Raw genomic sequence first — 19,347 nt, forward strand, 5'->3', positions numbered from 1 at the left:
TTGTGAAATATCAAGTGGGCCAATACTTTTGAAGGATGCTGTAGATAGAACTCTTTTACACTATGTTTCTATAACATAACTCCATGAGACGAGCCCAACTCTTACGAAGCATTGCTTTGTTTCGCTTCATTTGCACAGCCGATTCAAACTCTTATGGAGCATTGCTTCATTTTGCTTCCCTTTCAACGGAGAGCGGTGTCAGATCAGTTTTGTTTAAGTGTCGAAGCTGTAAAACTGTTTGCACTGATTTAGTGAAACGTTGAGTTAGCCTTAAACTTATTTGAAATAAAGTAGCTGACTTAATTAAACCATAAAAGTTTGCTCGGTTGACTCGGCGTACCACCAGAAGGAGCCGTACCACAGTTTGAGAACTATGGCTGGTTTTCAAACTGTGAGGTGTGCACCCCCTAGGGGGCGCCAGAGTTCGTCGGGGGAGGGGGGGATAACTGTAAACACTGTTAACCGACAAAAGAAGAAGGGGGGAAAAAGAAAACTGTTAGCTAACATGCCTGGAGTAAAATGGATACATTTTTAATGTGTAAATCTACCAGTGAGAAGACAGAGTTTGGGGCAACCACAAAAAGAAGAAAGTAGAGGGCGGTCTTCATTTGCTCCTCTCCACAGTGCATCCCCCCATCAGCCACCTGTGCGCTTCAAAGACCCAGAATCATTGCTCACACTGAACAAGAGGTGAGACTAGATGAAAGACTAAATATGCATAAAAGTTTAATTAATATGTTAAAATGTGTTAGTCATGCCAAAGACGTTTCTCTCACTCTTTAAATGTTTAAAAAAGATGTTTAAAATATGACAAGAGATAAAAATAGAAGAAAAGAAGGTTTTTTTAAAAACACGTGACATTTGAAAAGGATGTAAAATGTGTGAAGGAATAGAAAGTTCTTTAAAAACATGTTTAAAATGTTTACAAAGGCTGTAAAATGTATAAATGCATAGATATTTCTGTAAAAACACACAAAATGTGCTTAAGATGTGTAAAAGAATATAAAGAAACACACAAAGATGTTGAAATTGTGTATGTATGTTGGTGGGGGGCAGCTATTCATTTGTTCTCTGAGGGGGGGCTCACTCTCCCACATTTTGAAAACTCCTGCTGTAATGCATTTAATCAGGCTCAACGACTTCCTGATCCTCCTCCATTTCCTTAAACTGATGCTAATCGCTTTTGCACAGTATGTTGATTTTCTTTATCGAATGAGTGTATAACTATTTTTTGACTGTTAAACTTTATCCAAAAACATGATAACTGACTTCAAGGTAGCGAATCTGCAAATGATTTTCAAAGGTAGTTGAAAAATGAATGTGTGAACAAAAATTTTAGCTTTGCTAATTCATCATCATGACTGCCACTCGACACAAGCATGGCGGTCCAGAAGAAATTCATCCAGACATCTAACGGAGGCTGCCAACTATTTAAGAGCTTCAGCAGCTTTCCGTCTTGCGTGTCTTTCCTCTTCAGCTTTCCGTCTATTGGTCTCAAAGGTCTTGATGCCATCACAAACCGTTCTCCTCCTTTGCTAATTAGCTGTTAGCTGAACTGTGCCCACCACTGGCCACTAACATATCTTGAAATCTACAGCCAATCAACAATTTTAGCTATTATTTTTACATCATTTACATATATTTATTTCAGAAGCATTTCAGCTGTAGACCAGAGTGATCAGTTTGAAGCAAATAAAACGCTGGTGGGTGAAGGAAATATGAACATGACACAAACAAATTTTTCATCTTTCCTCCAGAGACACTGCTGACGCACACAAACCACACGAGACTGACGGTAAACTGAGAGGTCACACCGTGACTACAGTACCTCCTATTGCCACGGCAACACTCTCAGCTATTGAATTATTATCAGTTATCAATAGAAAATTGTTTCCCCACCAGCAAGTATACAGTCTCCTGCTGCCACTCAAGTATCAAAGCTTGACAGGAGGAGAACAAATGAAAGTGAGGACAGCCGAGTCAACAGCTCCAAGGAACTTTTGGAGGAATAGTGATACAGCAGCAGGGGAGAGAGGTGTATGGTGAATGTAATCTTTTTGTGGTTATGGCTTAGGGAAAAAGGCACAGGAGGCAAGATATTCTGCTCAGGATGTTGAAGGGAAAGAAATATAAACTCAAGCAAGGTGCTGATAACAGAAATGGTGAGGGATGTGATAGAATAGCAAAACAGAGAGAGAGAGAGAATTATTTTTCCTCACAACCACAGGTGCTGATTACATGATTGTCCTTGGGCGCCATCACTCACGGGTGAATTGTACTGTACCAGCACTTAGCGGTAGTTTGTCAATCAGTTGGCCACGTGATACATGTCAAATAACATTGGTCAACAGCAACATTTTTTTTTCTTGCATGGACTTTGCCATCCCTTCAGGACCTGCACACCTCCAAAGCCCTGAGGCGAGCAAGGAATATAGTGGCCGGTCCCTCTCACGCAGGACACAAACTTTTTAATTACCCTCCCCTCTGGCAGTCAGCTGAGGTACGTCAGGACCCCCATTTACACAGCACAGCCCCATTCCACCATATCTATTTGACAGTAAACTTAGCTTTGCCCATTTGTCTATTTGACTCCTTTACTTCTTACACAAGTATTTTTTCCCTTTTGTATTTAGTTAGTTTATGCACCTATTACTTCTTACAGAAGTATTTTGTTTTATTGTTGTTTATGCACCAATGACACTTGATCAAATTCCTTGTATGTGAGAACTTACTTGGCAATAAATTCAATTCTGATTCTGAACTGGTTTAGGGTAATTTTGGTGTGCTCAATCTGAATCTGAGATCAGATTTCCTCTATCACATCACATTTTTTTTTGCAATCTGCATGTTCCATAGTAATGGATTACGCAAATGTTGCCAGTTTACTCACAAGTTTGATGCCACTAATCATGCACAAAAACACCTTAAAAAGCATTTTTTTTTTTTAAACCAGGCTCACAAAATGTGAACAAGAGCCATACCATTGTTTACGGCGCCTGTCAGTGTTCCGTGATGCTTTTCAAAATGGCTGATGCACAAAATGTCCTTATATTTGGCCCAACATCTGACCTTGCCCAAGGGCCCAATCCCCAAGGGCTCTTGGGCAAAGTCTTTAATCCCCTATTGTTCCCAGTGTGTATTGAGTGCCTTATATGGCAGCACCCTCACATTGGGGTGAATGTGAGGCATTATTTGTAAAGCATTTTGAGCGTCTGATGCAAATGGAAAAGCGCTATATAAATGCACTCCATTTACCATTTACCCTTTTATAGCTGCCTAATTGATACAACTATCTCATATTTTTATAGCTGTCTAATTGATAAAACCAAAGTATTCACATCTATTTGGACAGCATGATGGAACACACTGATTTATTGTTTAGCATCGACATACACAAACACTATAAGATTTTTACATAAGAACCTTGAACGCAACGTGAGCAGACACCTGCTTATAACCGCCTGCTTCACTTTGCAACCAATCACATAACCACTGATTCACGACAGGCTAAGGACCGCCCATATGGGTCTGGCTGGAGGAACAAAAGTTAGCGTAGAGAGAAGATCTGGACTCTTTCTTCTAGATGGAGCATGTGATCTGGTCAAAGACCCCAGCACTGCAGATGACTCACTGTATCAGTGTTTGAACTTTTTCAATACAACATCTAAACTTTGAAGTCCGTTTCCTGTCCAATTCCTTTTGAGATCACTCGCCACATAAAAGAACCTAACACGCAGAAGAGGTGTGTGAGACTGCAGCTTTTGCTTTAATGCTTGATACAAGAAATATGTGTGATTGGCAAAAACTGACACCACATTCAGATTCAGTACCACCAAATTACCCAAAATCCATTGAAAAACTCCATGCAAGAAAAATCTTGTTGACCAGTGTAATTGACACGGTTCTTGCACATGGTTTCCAGGAGAAACAAGCAACTTGACCAGTGAAAACAAACACAAAAGAAGCAAATTTCATTGCCAAAAGAAGCCCAAAATAAATGGGCATATAATTAATCAATTTTCCAAATATTTATATGATTAAACATTTTAGTTTTTATGCAATTAAAATAACAGCAGCAATGGCAGCAACAATAACATGGAATTATGCACCACACTCCCTGAAGGTAGTTTAGGTGTTGCAACTACAGCACATTCACAATTACCAGTTTATTTGTGCAAGAATTTCCCCTAATTTGTTTTTGGTGTACACAATTTTCTAAGACAAGGTTAAAATCATAAAATATATCCTTGTTATCAAAGCAACTTTTGTGCAAATGTTATTTTGTAATGCTCCAAATTAAGACGTAATGATAAACAATCTGTTGAGGCTCTGTGTGGACTCACTTAAGAGGGGATCAGTTCTTTAAAATCTATTTCTGACACAGTTCCTTACATAGATTACCATACTGGGCTCCATTTCATTTGGCATTATTAAAACAGAATCTCATTTATTACTGACCTTTCTACAGAAAGAGGTGGGGTAAAAAAAAATCTGCTAATAATGACATTAACACTGTTTGAGTGATAGTAGTTTGAGATGCTATTATAGCCACTGTTATCTGGATGTCAGGAACCAGCCTAAAATAATGTGTGCAGAATGTGGTTTTCATTGTCTTGTTGAAAATTGCATGGGCGTCCCTGGAAAAGATGTCTTGAAGGCAACATTTGTAGTTCTGAAATCTCAGTGTACTTCTCAGCATTAATGCTGCCCTCACAGAAGTGCAAAGTACCTTTGCCAAGGGCACTGACACAACACCAGACCATGACAGACCCTGACTTTTAGACTTGTTGATGACAACAGTCTGGATGGATCTTTTCATTTTTGGTCTGAAGGACGCGATGCCCATGCCTTCCAAAAAAGATCTGGGGCCTTATGTACAAACCACGCATGACCGTACAAACCATATGCACAAAAGCGTGGAGTACGTCCGTATCCATGGCAACATTCACATGTATCAAAAGTGAAATGACTGTGGTGCATCACGCAAAAATCCTGACTAGTGCAGCAGATAACTGAAACAGTCATGCAAATGGTGATACAAGCACCAAAGGTGGCACAAATACTCCTTAGACATTACTCCTTTGAAAAACCGACTGGCCACTTGAATTTTCAATAAGCAGCCAGGTAGGGGTCAATTGAAGAATTACACAGGGGTCAAAATTAAAAATGCTCAAATCATTTTGCAAACTGCACCACATTATTTTTCTGATCGTAAAGATTCCAAAAAGGTATAGTTTGGACTATCTATGACTGAATGATCAGGAGTTATGGGGTAAAAACAGCAAAAATGGTGACAAAGGTCAGTTTTAGTTTGTACAGGGGTCAAAAGTTAAAGTTGCTCCAGTTTTGGTGAAAAGTGATGCAAAGTATTGGTTGATCTAATGGGATTAATAAATGGAATACTTTTGATTGTGTTGAATGTTTGGTCTCCAAAGTAAAAGGTCAAATAACGTCAACATGCATTGGATTCTATGACATGTGACATATGTTACCCTGTAACATGATAACTAAGCATGATACATGGTCCAAACTAATAATTTGCATCATTATTTTTTACCAAAATTGGAGCAACTTTAACTTTTGACCCCTGTACAAACTGAAAGTGACCTTTGTCACCATTTTTTTGCTGTTTTTACCCCATAACCCCTGATCATTCACTCACAGATAGTCCACACTGTACCTTTTTGGAATCTTTACGATGAGACACATAATGTGGTGTAGTTTTCAAAATGATTTGAGCATATTTAATTTTGACCCCTGTGTAATTCTTCAATTGACCCTTACCTGGCCGCCTATTGAAAATTCAAGTGGCCAGTCGTAATTTTTCAAAAAAGTAATGTCTAAGGAGTATTTGTGCCAACTTTGGTGCTTGTATCACCATTTGCACGATGTTCTAAATATTCTCTTAGCTGCTGCACTATACTGGTGTATGAACATTTCTACAGCTATTGTTCCACTGCCGACACGTAGAGGTGATGCTGGGAACCATTTATAGCATGAAAACATGAAGGCAGAGTGATGTGCACATCAGAGACACACTTATGAACAATTAACACACTCACGTGTTTGCAGTTACATGGGTTGAGATAAAAGCATGCGCAAAGTGATGAGGAAAATGGCACAACCACTGGATGTGTTAACATTGTTAGAGGACCTTGCAAATGGTGTAACCTGGCGTGAGTGTGCATTCAGGGAACGTGAGGATTTACTTGGAAATGACAATAATTGGCTCATAAGCCATTTTCCAAAGCCTGTGTCACTGGAGTTACGCGCAGAACGCGGCCAACCCAGAGCACAATACGGCGAGGAGTCAGGGGTTGTTTGTGCCCACACAGGTGCTGCCCAAGCTGGGCTTCCTGGCAACAGGGGCATTCCAGCATGAGCTCACCGATTGGTCAGCAGTGTGCCTGTGAACCTTTAGAGGAGTCATGCCAGCTGTGTGGAAACACAATCATCTGAATGTCATCCAGGTACATCACATTCCAACATTAAAGCACAATTTGCAGTGAGAGCTGGTTTAGGTGCCATCACATGACGGATTTGTTTTTTGTTAATAGGAACCTTTCATTCCATCAGTGTTCAAATCCAACCTAGTCTCACGGCAGTTCATGATGGCATTACGAAAAGTGCATGAATCTATTGGTTCGTGACGGCACAAGAATAGTGTGCTTTTCGTGATGGTGGCATGAAATGTAAAGTGACATCACATAACAGAACCCCCCCGCATGTCACCCTGCATATCGTAAATACTTTATTGACGTAATTGTTCCAAATGAAAACCAGTGACGGCACATTTGGGCATGTGCATATTCAAATATGTATTTTATTATTATTATTATTACTGCTACAGTCAGTATAATTTCTTTTCTGTGTTCATGCTGACTGATCTGGCGGAGGGGGAATCCCAGCTCCCGGGGCCTGTTTACATGGATTTGCATATTTATATAGGGGCCTGGAAAGGGAGGAGCATGGTGCATGTCCAAGTACGCTCAATTTCACATTCAGTGGGATGTACAAATGGAACGTGTGTGGATCACCACTGCTTGTTTATAAGCAACATCAAAAACAAGTGCAAAATTTCTTATGATAAGCAGACCTGGCAACACTGCGCATCCCTATTTTACACATACCATGGATATTTGATTTGGGGGGAAAACCCCAGACTTTTCAGTAAGTTTAAAAAAAGCTTTTTATAGACTGAATAGTTGACTTCATTGTCCATGCTGATTTAACACAACTGGGCAAAGTGGCTACAATTGCTCCATTAGCAAATAGAGGGTTAGCAGCAGTTTGGAGGCACTCTGCCATGACTAGGAGTAAGGAAAAAAATGCAGGTATTGATTGTTTAATCAGGACCTACAGTGATTTATACTCTCCTCATTAATTGGATATTGATTTATAACATAGCCTCTTGGCCTGACAGACGCTCGGGTTTTTGTTATTGTGGAGCGTGAACTCTGAATACTTTTCGTGAGATTAAATATTCAGCTGCTGTTTTCAACCCTCATGCTTTCTCACCATTTGACATTAGGAGAGGAAATGCCAAACTCAGCACTGGCAAAGCGGCTTTCCCTGATAAAGGCTGTGCGTATGTCGAGGAACCCTCTCCTGGTCCTGCAGGCCTTTTGATTAGAATAAAGCAGCACTGTTCTGGACCCCGGCCCTACCTGGCCAAATAAAACACAGTTAGGCTGAACTGTCAGCGTGCGGAAAAAGCGATGGAAGGCAAGCCAGCAAATAATAACCACCACCACGCGTTACAGAACAAGAAGATTAGCTAGAGTAAAGCCTTACTGACATGAATAGAAGCCATGTCTGCGGTCTACAAAGAAGAAACAGAGGGTTGCTGGGTAGTTAAAATACAGCAAGGCCCATTTACATGCACATGTATGTGTGTTTGCCCTACCGGTGATCATTTTGTAATTTTTTCAGCAAAAAAAAAAAAAAAAAAAAAAAAAATATATATATATATATATATATATATATATATAATCAATCAATCAATTTTATTTATATAGCGCCAAATCACAACAAACAGTTGCCCCAAGGCGCTTTATATTGTAAGGCAAGGCCATACAATAATTACGTAAAACCCCAACGGTCAAAACGACCCCCTGTGAGCAAGCACTTGGCGACAGTGGGAAGGAAAAACTCCCTTTTAACAGGAAGAAACCTCCAGCAGAACCAGGCTCAGGGAGGGGCAGTCTTCTGCTGGGACTGGTTGGGGCTGAGGGAGAGAACCAGGAAAAAGACATGCTGTGGAGGGGAGCAGAGATCAATCACTAATTATTAAATGCAGAGTGGTGCATACAGAGCAAAAAGAGAAAGAAACACTCAGTGCATCATGGGAACCCCCCAGCAGTCTAAGTCTATAGCAGCATAACTAAGGGATGGTTCAGGGTCACCTGATCCAGCCCTAGCTATAAGCTTTAGCAAAAAGGAAAGTTTTAAGCCTAATCTTAAAAGTAGAGAGGGTGTCTGTCTCCCTGATCTGAATTGGGAGCTGGTTCCACAGGAGAGGAGCCTGAAAGCTGAAGGCTCTGCCTCCCATTCTACTCTTACAAACCCTAGGAACTACAAGTAAGCCTGCAGTCTGAGAGCGAAGCGCTCTATTGGGGTGATATGGTACTATGAGGTCCCTAAGATAAGATGGGACCTGATTATTCAAAACCTTATAAGTAAGAAGAAGAATTTTAAATTCTATTCTAGAATTAACAGGAAGCCAATGAAGTGAGGCCAATATGGGTGAGATATGCTCTCTCCTTCTAGTCCCCGTTAGTACTCTAGCTGCAGCATTTTGAATTAACTGAAGGCTTTTCAGGGAACTTTTAGGACAACCTGATAATAATGAATTACAATTGTCCAGCCTAGAAGAAATAAATGCATGAATTAGTTTTTCAGCATCACTCTGAGACAAGACCTTTCTAATTTTAGAGATATTGCATAAATGCAAAAAAGCAGTCCTACATATTTGTTTAATATGCGCATTGAATGACATATCCTGATCAAAAATGACTCCAAGATTTCTCACAGTAATACTAGAGGTCAGGGTAATGCCATCCAGAGTAAGGATCTGGTTAGACACCATGTTTCTAAGATTTGTGGGGCCAAGTACAATAACTTCAGTTTTATCTGAGTTTAAAAGCAGGAAATTAGAGGTCATCCATGTCTTTATGTCTGTAAGACAATCCTGCAGTTTAGCTAATTGGTGTGTGTGTCCTCTGGCTTCATGGATAGATAAAGCTGGGTATCATCTGCGTAACAATGAAAATTTAAGCAATGCCGTCTAATAATACTGCCTAAGGGAAGCATGTATAAAGTGAATAAAATTGGTCCTAGCACAGAACCTTGTGGAACTCCATAATTAACCTTAGTCTGTGAAGAAGATTACCCATTTACATGAACAAATTGTAATCTATTAGATAAATATGATTCAAACCACCGCAGCGCAGTGCCTTTAATACCTACAGCATGCTCTAATCTCTGTAATAAAATTTTATGGTCAACAGTATCAAAAGCAGCACTGAGGTCTAACAGAACAAGCACAGAGATGAGTCCACTGTCTGAGGCCATAAGAAGATCATTTGTAACCTTCACTAATGCTGTTTCTGTACTATGATGAATTCTAAAACCTGACTGAAACTCTTCAAATAGACCATTCCTCTGCAGATGATCAGTTAGCTGTTTTACAACTACCCTTTCAAGAATTTTTGAGAGAAAAGGAAGGTTGGAGATTGGCCTATAATTAGCTAAGATAGCTGGGTCAAGTGATGGCTTTTTAAGTAATGGTTTAATTACTGCCACCTTAAAAGCCTGTGGTACATAGCCAACTAATAAAGCTAGATTGATCATATTTAAGATAGAAGCATTAAATAATGGTAGGGCTTCCTTGAGCAGCCTGGTAGGAATGGGGTCTAATAGACATGTTGATGGTTTGGATGAAGTAACTAATGAAAATAACTCAGACAGAACAATCTGAGAGAAAGAGTCTAACCAAATACCGGCATCACTGAAAGCAGCCAAAGATAACGATACGTCTTTGGGATGTTATGAGTAATTTTTTCTCTAATAGTTAAAATTTTATTAGCAAAGAAAGTCATGAAGTCATTACTAGTTAAAGTTAAAGGAATACTCGGCTCAATAGAGCTCTGACTCTGTCAGCCTGGCTACCGTGCTGAAAAGAAACCTGGGGTTGTTCTTATTTTCTTCAATTAGTGATGAGTAGTAAGATGTCCTAGCTTTACGGAGGGCTTTTTTATAGAGCAACAGACTCTTTTTTCAGGCTAAGTGAAGATCTTCTAAATTAGTGAGATGCCATTTCCTCTCCAACTTACGGGTTATCTGCTTTAAGCTGCGAGTTTGTGAGTTATTCCACAGAGTCAGGCACTTCTGATTTAAAGCTCTCTTTTTCAGAGGAGCTACAGCATCCAAAGTTGTCTTCAATGAGGATGTAAAACTATTGACGAGATACTCTATCTCACTTACAGAGTTTAGGTAGCTACTCTGCACTGTGTTGGTATATGGCATTAGAGAACATAAAGAAGGAATCATATCCTTAAACCTAGTTACAGCGCTTTCTGAAAGACTTCTAGTGTAATGAAACTTATTCCCCACTGCTGGGTAGTCCATCAGAGTAAATGTAAATGTTATTAAGAAATGATCAGACAGAAGGGAGTTTTCAGGGAATACTGTTAAGTCTTCAATTTCCATACCATAAGTCAGAACAAGATCTAAGATATGATTAAAGTGGTGGGTGGACTCATTTACATTTTGAGCAAAGCCAATTGAGTCTAATAATAGATTAAATGCAGTGTTGAGGCTGTCATTCTCAGCATCTGTGTGGATGTTAAAATCACCCACTATAATTATCTTATCTGAGCTAAGCACTAAGTCAGACAAAAGGTCTGAAAATTCACAGAGAAACTCACAGTAACGACTAGGTGGACGATAGATAATAACAAATAAAACTGGTTTTTGGGACTTCCAATTTGGATGGACAAGACTAAGAGTCAAGCTTTCAAATTAATTAAAGCTCTGTCTGGGTTTTTGATTAATTAATAAGCTGGAATGGAAGATTGCTGCTAATCCTCCGCCTCAGCCCGTGCTACGAGCATTCTGGCAGTTAGTGTGACTCGGGGGAGTTGACTCATTTAAACTAACATTCATCCTGCTGTAACCAGGTTTCTGTAAGGCAGAATAAATCAATATGTTGATCAATTATTATATCATTTACTAACTAATCATTTTACTATCTATCTATCTATTGATATATATATATATATATATATATATATATATATATATATATATATATATTTAAAGGTTTACTTTTGTCTTTGTTTATTCTGGTTTTTACCCAAGATCATCAAATATGGCCACCAGGTATTGCGAAGACTTTGCGTGTGTCCAGTCCTATTACTGCCACAGTCTTCAAATTCACAGGGAACATTCTTGGGACACAGACCTTGGACAAGTTCAAAGATGGCTAATCTTGACCTATTTTACGAGGTTAAAATATCACATTCTGTTTCATCAGAGTAGAGCGGCACTGTGACGTCAGCAACTGGTCTAGCTAGATGTCAACTCTCTTTCGTTTGTGTGTAAATATAACCTCTTTGTCATATATTATGTAAAAGCTAGAGAGAAAGAAACACTTCTAAAACTGAAAACACCATTTCTGGAACCTGATAACACCTCTGAAGTGATTTACAAGACATTTTGCGGATGTTAGAGTGGTGACGTCACAGGCTGGTCTAGCTAGCTGCAAACTCTTTCACTTGTGTGTAAATATAATGAATGTCTGTCATATATTATGTAAAAAATAGCAAGAAAGAAACACTTCTAAAACTGAAAACACCATTTTTGGAACCTGAAAACACCTCTGAAGTCATTTACAAGATATTTTGCGGACGTTAGCGTGGTGACGTGACAGGTTGGTAGCTAGCTACAAACACTGTTTTGTTTGTGTGTAAGTATAACATCTTTCTCATATTTTATATAAAAGCTAGTTAGAAATAAACACTTCTATAACTGAAAACACTGATTTTGTAACGTGAGAGCGCCTCTGGAGTGATTTACAAGACATTTTGTGGATGTCAGCGTGCATGCTAACTTCTGTTAACTCAAAGCTAACTTCCCCTCTTGTCAAAACCTCATGTATGCGCACATGCAAGCCCTCCTGCAGACGCCATTAAAACGTAAACATTGTACATTGAACATGTACAAATTGTATGTAAGACAATAGCCAATAACTATATATATATATACACACACATACATACACACACAGTAGTGTTCAGAATAATAGTAGTGCTATGTGGCTAAAAAGATTAATCCAGGTTTTGAGTATATTTCTTATTGTTACATGGGAAACAAGGTACCAGTAGATTCAGTTAATTCTCACAAATCTAACAAGATCAAGCATTCATAATATGCACACTCTTAAGGCTATGAAATTGGGCTATTAGTAAAAAAAATAAAAGTAGAAAAGGGGGTGTTCACAATAATAGTAGCATTTGCTGTTGATGCTACAAACTCAAAACTATTATGTTCAAACTGCTTTTTTAGCAATTCTGTGAATCACTAAACTAGTATTTAGTTGTATAACCACAGTTTTTCATGATTTCTTTACATCTGTGAGGCATGGAGTCAACCAACTTGTGGCACCTTTCAGCTGTTATTCCACTCCAAGATTCTTTAACAACATTCCACAATTCATTCAAATTTCTTGGTTTTGCTTCAGAAACAGCTTTTTTGATGTCACCCCACAAGTCCTCAATTGGATTTAGGTCCGGGGATTGGGCAGGCCACTCCAAAACATTAATTTTGTTGGTTTGGAGATTTTGCTTGTTTACTAGTGTGCATGTCCTCTTCAGCATAAGGCAACATGACCTCTTCAAGTATTCTGACATATCCAAACTGATCCATGATACCTGGTATGTGATATATAGGCCCAACACCATAGTAGGAGCAACATGCCCATATCATGATGCTTGCACCAACATGCTTCACTGTCTTCACTGTGAACTGTGGCTTGAATTCAGAGTTTGGGGGTCATCTCACAAACTGTCTGCAGCCCTTGGACCCAAAAAGAACAATTTTACTCTCATCAGTCCACAACATATTCCTCCATTTTTCTTTAGGCCATTTTTCTTTGATGTGTTCTTTGGCTAATTATAACCTCTTCTGCACGTCTTTTATTTAACAGAGGGAGTTTGCGAGGGATTCTTGCAAATAAATTAGCTTCACACAGGCGTCTTCTAACTGTCACAGCACTTACAGGTAACTCCAGACTGTCTTTGATCATCCTGGAGCTCATCAATGGGTGAGCCTTTGCCATTCTGGTTCTTTTATCCATTTTGATGGTTGTTTTCCATTTTCTTCCACGCGTCTGTTTTTTTTTTTTTTTTTGTCCATTTTAAAGCATTGGAGATCATTGTAGATGAACAGCCTATAATTTTTTGCACCTTCGTATAAGTTTTCCCCTCTCCAATCAACTTTTTAATCAAACTACGCTGTTCTTCTGAACAATGTCTTGAACGTCCCATTTTCCTCAGGCTTTCAAAGAGAAAAGCATGTTCAACAGGTGCTGGCTTCATCCTTAAATAGGGGACACCTGATTCACACCTGTTTGTTCCACAAAATTGACGAACTCACTGACTGAATGCCACACTACTATTATTGTGAACACCCCCTTTTCTACTTTTTTTTTTTTTTTTTACTAATAGCCCAATTTCATAGCCTTAAGAGTGTGCATATCATGAATGCTTGATCTTGTTGGATTTGTGAGAATCTACTGAATCTACTGGTACCTTGTTTCCCATGTAACAATAAGAAATATACTCAAAACCTGGATTAACCTTTTTAGTCACATAGCACTACTATTATTCTGAACACTACTGTATGTATATATATATATATATATATATATATATATATATATATATATATGCATGCACTGGGGGATGTCAAAGTTTTGAACCTCGCACATTGTTCTCAGTTGGATATTACAATGCTTCACACCCGATCTACATCAGTGCCTTCGCTACTTATTTCATGTAGGATCATATTGCTCACTTCAGTTGTTGTGTCATAACACTGTGTGGAAGAGACGTACCCTTCACTGTCAGTCGTGGCATTCTGCTTCACCAGGACAATGCACCAGTCCACACCAGTGGGGTACCATGGACACTGTGCACAAGTGTGGCTATGAACATCTTCCTCACCCACCCTATTCTTCAGACCTAGCCCCTAGCGACTTCCACCTCTTTCCCAGGGTGAAAAAATACCTTTGGGCCAGAGATTTGAGGATGACAATGAGCTGACTGCTGCAGCAGAGGGCTGGTTAGGGGACCATGATGTTGAGTTATACTCATCCGGTATCAATGACTGGGAAACTAGATGTAACAAGTGTATGGAGTTGGAAGGGCACTATGTTGAAAAATAAAACATTCTAAATCCAAATATCTTGCTCTTTCTGTTTGAGGCTCAAAACGTTTTGATATCCCCTCATATATACTTTGCACTGGGATACCAATTAAATAACTGCAAATTATAAAGAAAATAAATAATAAAAAGTCTGTGGGTCACAGAGCTTTCTCTTATTGTGCCCCTGTTCTGTGGAATGATCTCCCTGCATCAAAAAAAAAAAGAAAGAAAGGATACTTTCAACTTCAGACTTAAGATGCACTTATTTTCCCTTTCGTATGGCTAGCATACTAGCATAGTATGTTTCTATGGTTTTTACCATTTTAAATTCATTTTATTAGGACACCTTTTATTAGGAACGTGCCGTGGCCTCAACTTTATCTAAATTCTGGGTCTTTTAGTGAAACTTAGGGCTAGTGGCCGGTGATCACCTTAGTATTTCTTCTGTTTTTCTTGTTGTTTAATACTGATTAATTATACTGTATTTGTTGTCTTTCTGATGCCTGATTCTGTTTTTTCTCTCTGAGAAAATAAATGAATTAAAAAATAATTAATTAAAAAAAGGAGACCATGCTTATATGGTCGAGGGTATTGTAGCATTGTGTTATATTTTATACTGTGTGCCTCACTCACTGCTTGCAGGTGGGTGATTTTTTTTAAATGCATTCTGTCCATTGTTCATTACGTTTTCAGATCAGCTCATTCAGCTTGTTGTCTTTCTCTCTGCCTTCTATAAAGATGCTGACTGAGCTCACAAGTGTCAACCTCCAGAAAGACGTACATTAGCTCAGAAGACTATACCCTTGTGAGTTCATTTTCATTAATCCCCCCCCCAAAAAAAAAACGGATCAGAATTAATTTCACCTCAGTCAAAGCAAATTACTGCAATGGATTGCATGCGCCCTTTAACAACTAAATCATCACTTTTACAGCCAGATGGCTTTAGATACACCACGGGATGGATTCAAGAGCATTTCCAAGTCAATGAGCATCCAGTGGACACCAGTTACATCACTCAAAAATCTTTGAAAAGACCTTTGACTCAGACTATTCATCTCTAATCCTGAACTCCGATCATGAATAACTCTGGCCCTGATTTTTGATTCTGACTATTTATCTTTGATCTGTCAGTGTGATCGTGATCATTGACCTTTTGTCTTGTTTGTAGATCTCTGATCCTGACAGCTGAATTCTGACCCCGAACTTTGATTAAGACAACTCATCTTTCATTCCGAACTCTGAACCTTATGACTAAATTTTGATCCAGAACTTTGACTCTGACCACCCATCTTTGATCCTGGACTTTGATCCTGATTGCTGAAAACAAACATGTCTGTGTGTTTGTGTGTCAACATGAATCGTGAGCCAGATTACAAGAATCCTGATGACAAGATCAAAGTGCGACCGGATGACCCATCTTTGTAGCAGCACCAGATGGCTCGCACTTGAGACCAAGACTCTACCAGGTCAGCCAAACGGGAATTCCCCAATTAGCCGAGCCAGCAGGAACATCTTTTCAATCTGTACTTCACCTTGCTACACTATTCCTTTTTAGAACCCTATTAACCCAAACATTAATTTGCATTTTTTTAACTGAAATTGGAACAACTTTAATATTTGACCCCTGTACAAACTGAAATTGACCTTTGTCATAATTTTTGCTGTTTTTACCCCATAACTCCAGAACATTCCATCATAGATAGTCCAAACTATACCTTTTTGGAATTGTTATGATCAGATAAGTAATGTGATAGTTTCCAACATGATTGGAGCATTTTTAAAGTTTGACCTCTGTGTAATTCTTCATTGACCCCTACCTGGCTACAGCTACCACCCTGGGATGGCTATCATACATTTTTGTGTAGGCCATGATACACTGATCCTGGATTCTTAGTGTCATTTTTTCCCCTTAAGTGGTACTGAAAACATGCTTGGCCCATGGACTATATCAATAGGTGATCAAAATACCATTTCCACTGTTTTGCCACCCTATCTGGCCTATGAACTATGAGCTGAGCATCCATAATGTGCTGGTAGAAATGAGCTACAGATGTCAGACTTATGAAAATGAACAGTAAATTTGTTCTACAGAACCATAAGAAAAGGCAAAAAGACAGATTAATGCTGTCAAAATGCACACAGGAAAGGCAGAGCAGCGAATTAGAAGCAGGGATGTTTCAAGAGGACATAATTAAGCTCTGAGGGGCAGTGTGGCCACATGCAGATGGCTAATGTCGCCTTGAGGACTCAGCGGATTGGCCCCGTGCACTGCGTTTAGTGCCGTTTCCAAGTACAGTTCCTGACAGTGTGACTGATGGCGGCCTGCAAGAATACCGCCACCTCTTCCTGATGCCGCGATAGCAGCGTAATGTGTAAATGACGGATATGCACGCTGCTTTCTTTTCTACTTATCAGTACCTCTTGCCTGCAGAAGACACAAATTCTTATTAACTGTGTTGTCCTTGCAGCCTTTGTCTATCACTAACTGTCAGACCGCGGTGCGTCGTCAGTGTGGAGGAAGCAACATTTGGCCGAACCCTAATTATTCCAGACAAAGGCACTCACCCGTGACAAGAAAAGCCATTGTTGGGGGAGTTCCTGCTAATGGCCTTGATGATAATGTTATGGATTGAACACAAAGCTAATGTTAGCGGGTTTGAAATGGAATGAGTTTCAGAGGCTATGAATAAAATGCTAATGATAGCGTTTGGGATGTACAGTAAAGAGCTATGGGGCCACGCTGGCTGTCTCTGCTAATGAGAGAACAGAGAGTCGCAGCACTGTGAGAGAGACAGATCAAAAATTAATGGGAGGACACAGCACAGCGCGTGCACTCTCAGATGGCGTGTTCTCAGACGCACGCACGCGTGCCGTCTTTCAAGCTTGTTTATATGTTGTATTTTGAGTGTTATAATCCATTCCACTAAAACCTGTTCTTTCTATGATTTTGTCTCTGCACGATGTTTCATTTTCACTCCATACTGTAACATAAGTACACCGTACGGTACGATGCAGATGTTTTAATGACCTTTGAATATTGAACATTACTACTATTTTTTTAAACAGAAAATATAATTTGAAATGTCAAAATATTCTTTCAGCAGTACAGTGGCTTTACAGTTGGCACTGAAGGTCCTGGGATAGCTGCCCCAGCCCCATCCTTAACTGCAATAGGCAGGTGTAGAAAATAAGATTATTCCTATTCAAACAAAATACATTTGATAAAAGAAACTAAACATATCTGAAGTTGCCAACATCATTTTAAAAAGTATTACTTGGTACAACACAAAGATTGAAATGTAAAAACCCAATTTAATATACGGTGCATCTGGAAAGTATTCACGGCGCGTCACTTTTTACAAAATGGAGTAAATTCATTAATTCCCCTTCAAATTGTACTCACAACACCCCATAATGACAACATGAAAAAAGGGGAGGGTTTTTTTTGGAAATTTTTGCAAATATATTTAAAATAAAATCATAAGAAGTCACATGTACATACGTAGTCACACCCTTTCCTCAATAGTTTGTTGATGCACCTTTGGCACCATTTACAGCCTCAAGTCTTTTTTTGAATATGGTGCCACAAGCTTGGTGCACCTATCTTTGGACAGTTTTGTCCATTCCTCTTTGCAGCACCTCTCAAGCTCCATCAGGTTGGATGGGAGTGTCGGTGCACTGCCATTTTCAGATCTCTCCAGAGATGTTTAATCGGATTCAGGTCTGGGCTGTTGCTGGACCACTCAAGGACTTTCACAGAGTTGTCCTGAAGCCACTCCTTTAATATCTTGGCTGTGTGCTTAGGGTCACTGTCCTGCTGAAAGATGAACCGTCACCCCAGTCTGAGGTAAAGAGCGCTCTGGAGCAGGTTTTCATCCAGGATGGCTCTGTACATTGCTGCATTCATCTTTCCCTCAATCCTGACTAGTCTCCCAGTTCCTGCTACTGAAAAACATCCCCACAGCATGATGCTGCCACCACCACTTTGGCATTCACACCAAAGAATTCAATCTTTGTCTCATCAGACCAGAGAATTTTTGTTTCTCATGGTCTGAGTGTCCTTCAGGTGCCTTTTGGCAAACTCCAGGTGAGCTGCCATGTGCCTTTTACTAAGGAGTGGCTTCTGTCTGGCCACTCTACCATACAGACCTGATTGGTGGATTGCTGTAGAGATGGTTGTCCTTCTGGAAGGTCCACAGAGAAATGCTGGACCTCAGAGTGACCATCAGGTTCTTGGTCACCTCACTGACTAAGGTCCAGCTCCCTTGATCACTCCGTTTAGATGGGCGGCCAGCTCTAAGAAGAGTCCTAGTGGATCCAGACTTCTTCCATTTAAGGATAATGGAGGCCACTGTGCTCATTGGGACCTTCAAAGCAGCAGAAATGTTTCTGTGCCCTTCCCCAGATTTGTGCTTTGAGACAATCCTGTCTCAGAGGTCTACAGACAATTCCTTTGACTTCATGCTTGGTTTGTGCTCTGACATGCACTGTCAACTGTGAGATCTTATATGTAGACAGGTGTGTGTTTTTCCAAAATCATGTCCAGTCAGCTGAATTTACCCCAGATGGACTCTAATTAAGCTGTCGAAACATCTCAAGGATGATCAGTGGAAACAGGATGCACCTGCTCAAAGGGTCTGAATACTTATGTCCATGTGATTTCTTAGTTTTTTTTATTAATTTGCAAAAATCTAGCAAACAAACAAACAAACAACAACAAAAAAACATTTTCACATTGTCACCATGGGGTATTGTGTGTAGAATTTTGGGGAAAAAAAAAAAGAAAAAAAAAAAAGAATTTCATCCATTTTGGAATAAGGCTGTAACTTAAATGTGGGGGAAAAAATGTGCTGTGAATACTTTCTGGGTGTACTGTAATAAAAAAAAAAAAATATAGAAAAAAAATCAATTGTAGTATAC

General features: G+C 39.5%; 1 protein-coding gene across 1 annotated transcript in view; it reads right to left on the reverse strand.

Moving 5' to 3' along the window:
- LOC117529046 (transmembrane protein 132C-like) overlaps positions 1-19,347 on the reverse strand; it is a 476,757-nt gene that overhangs the window by 90,927 nt on the left and 366,483 nt on the right. The gene's annotated exons all lie outside the window — the stretch shown is intronic.

Source organism: Thalassophryne amazonica, chromosome 17 (assembly GCF_902500255.1).
Source record: "Thalassophryne amazonica chromosome 17, fThaAma1.1, whole genome shotgun sequence".
Classification (NCBI taxonomy): Eukaryota; Metazoa; Chordata; class Actinopteri; order Batrachoidiformes; family Batrachoididae; genus Thalassophryne; species Thalassophryne amazonica.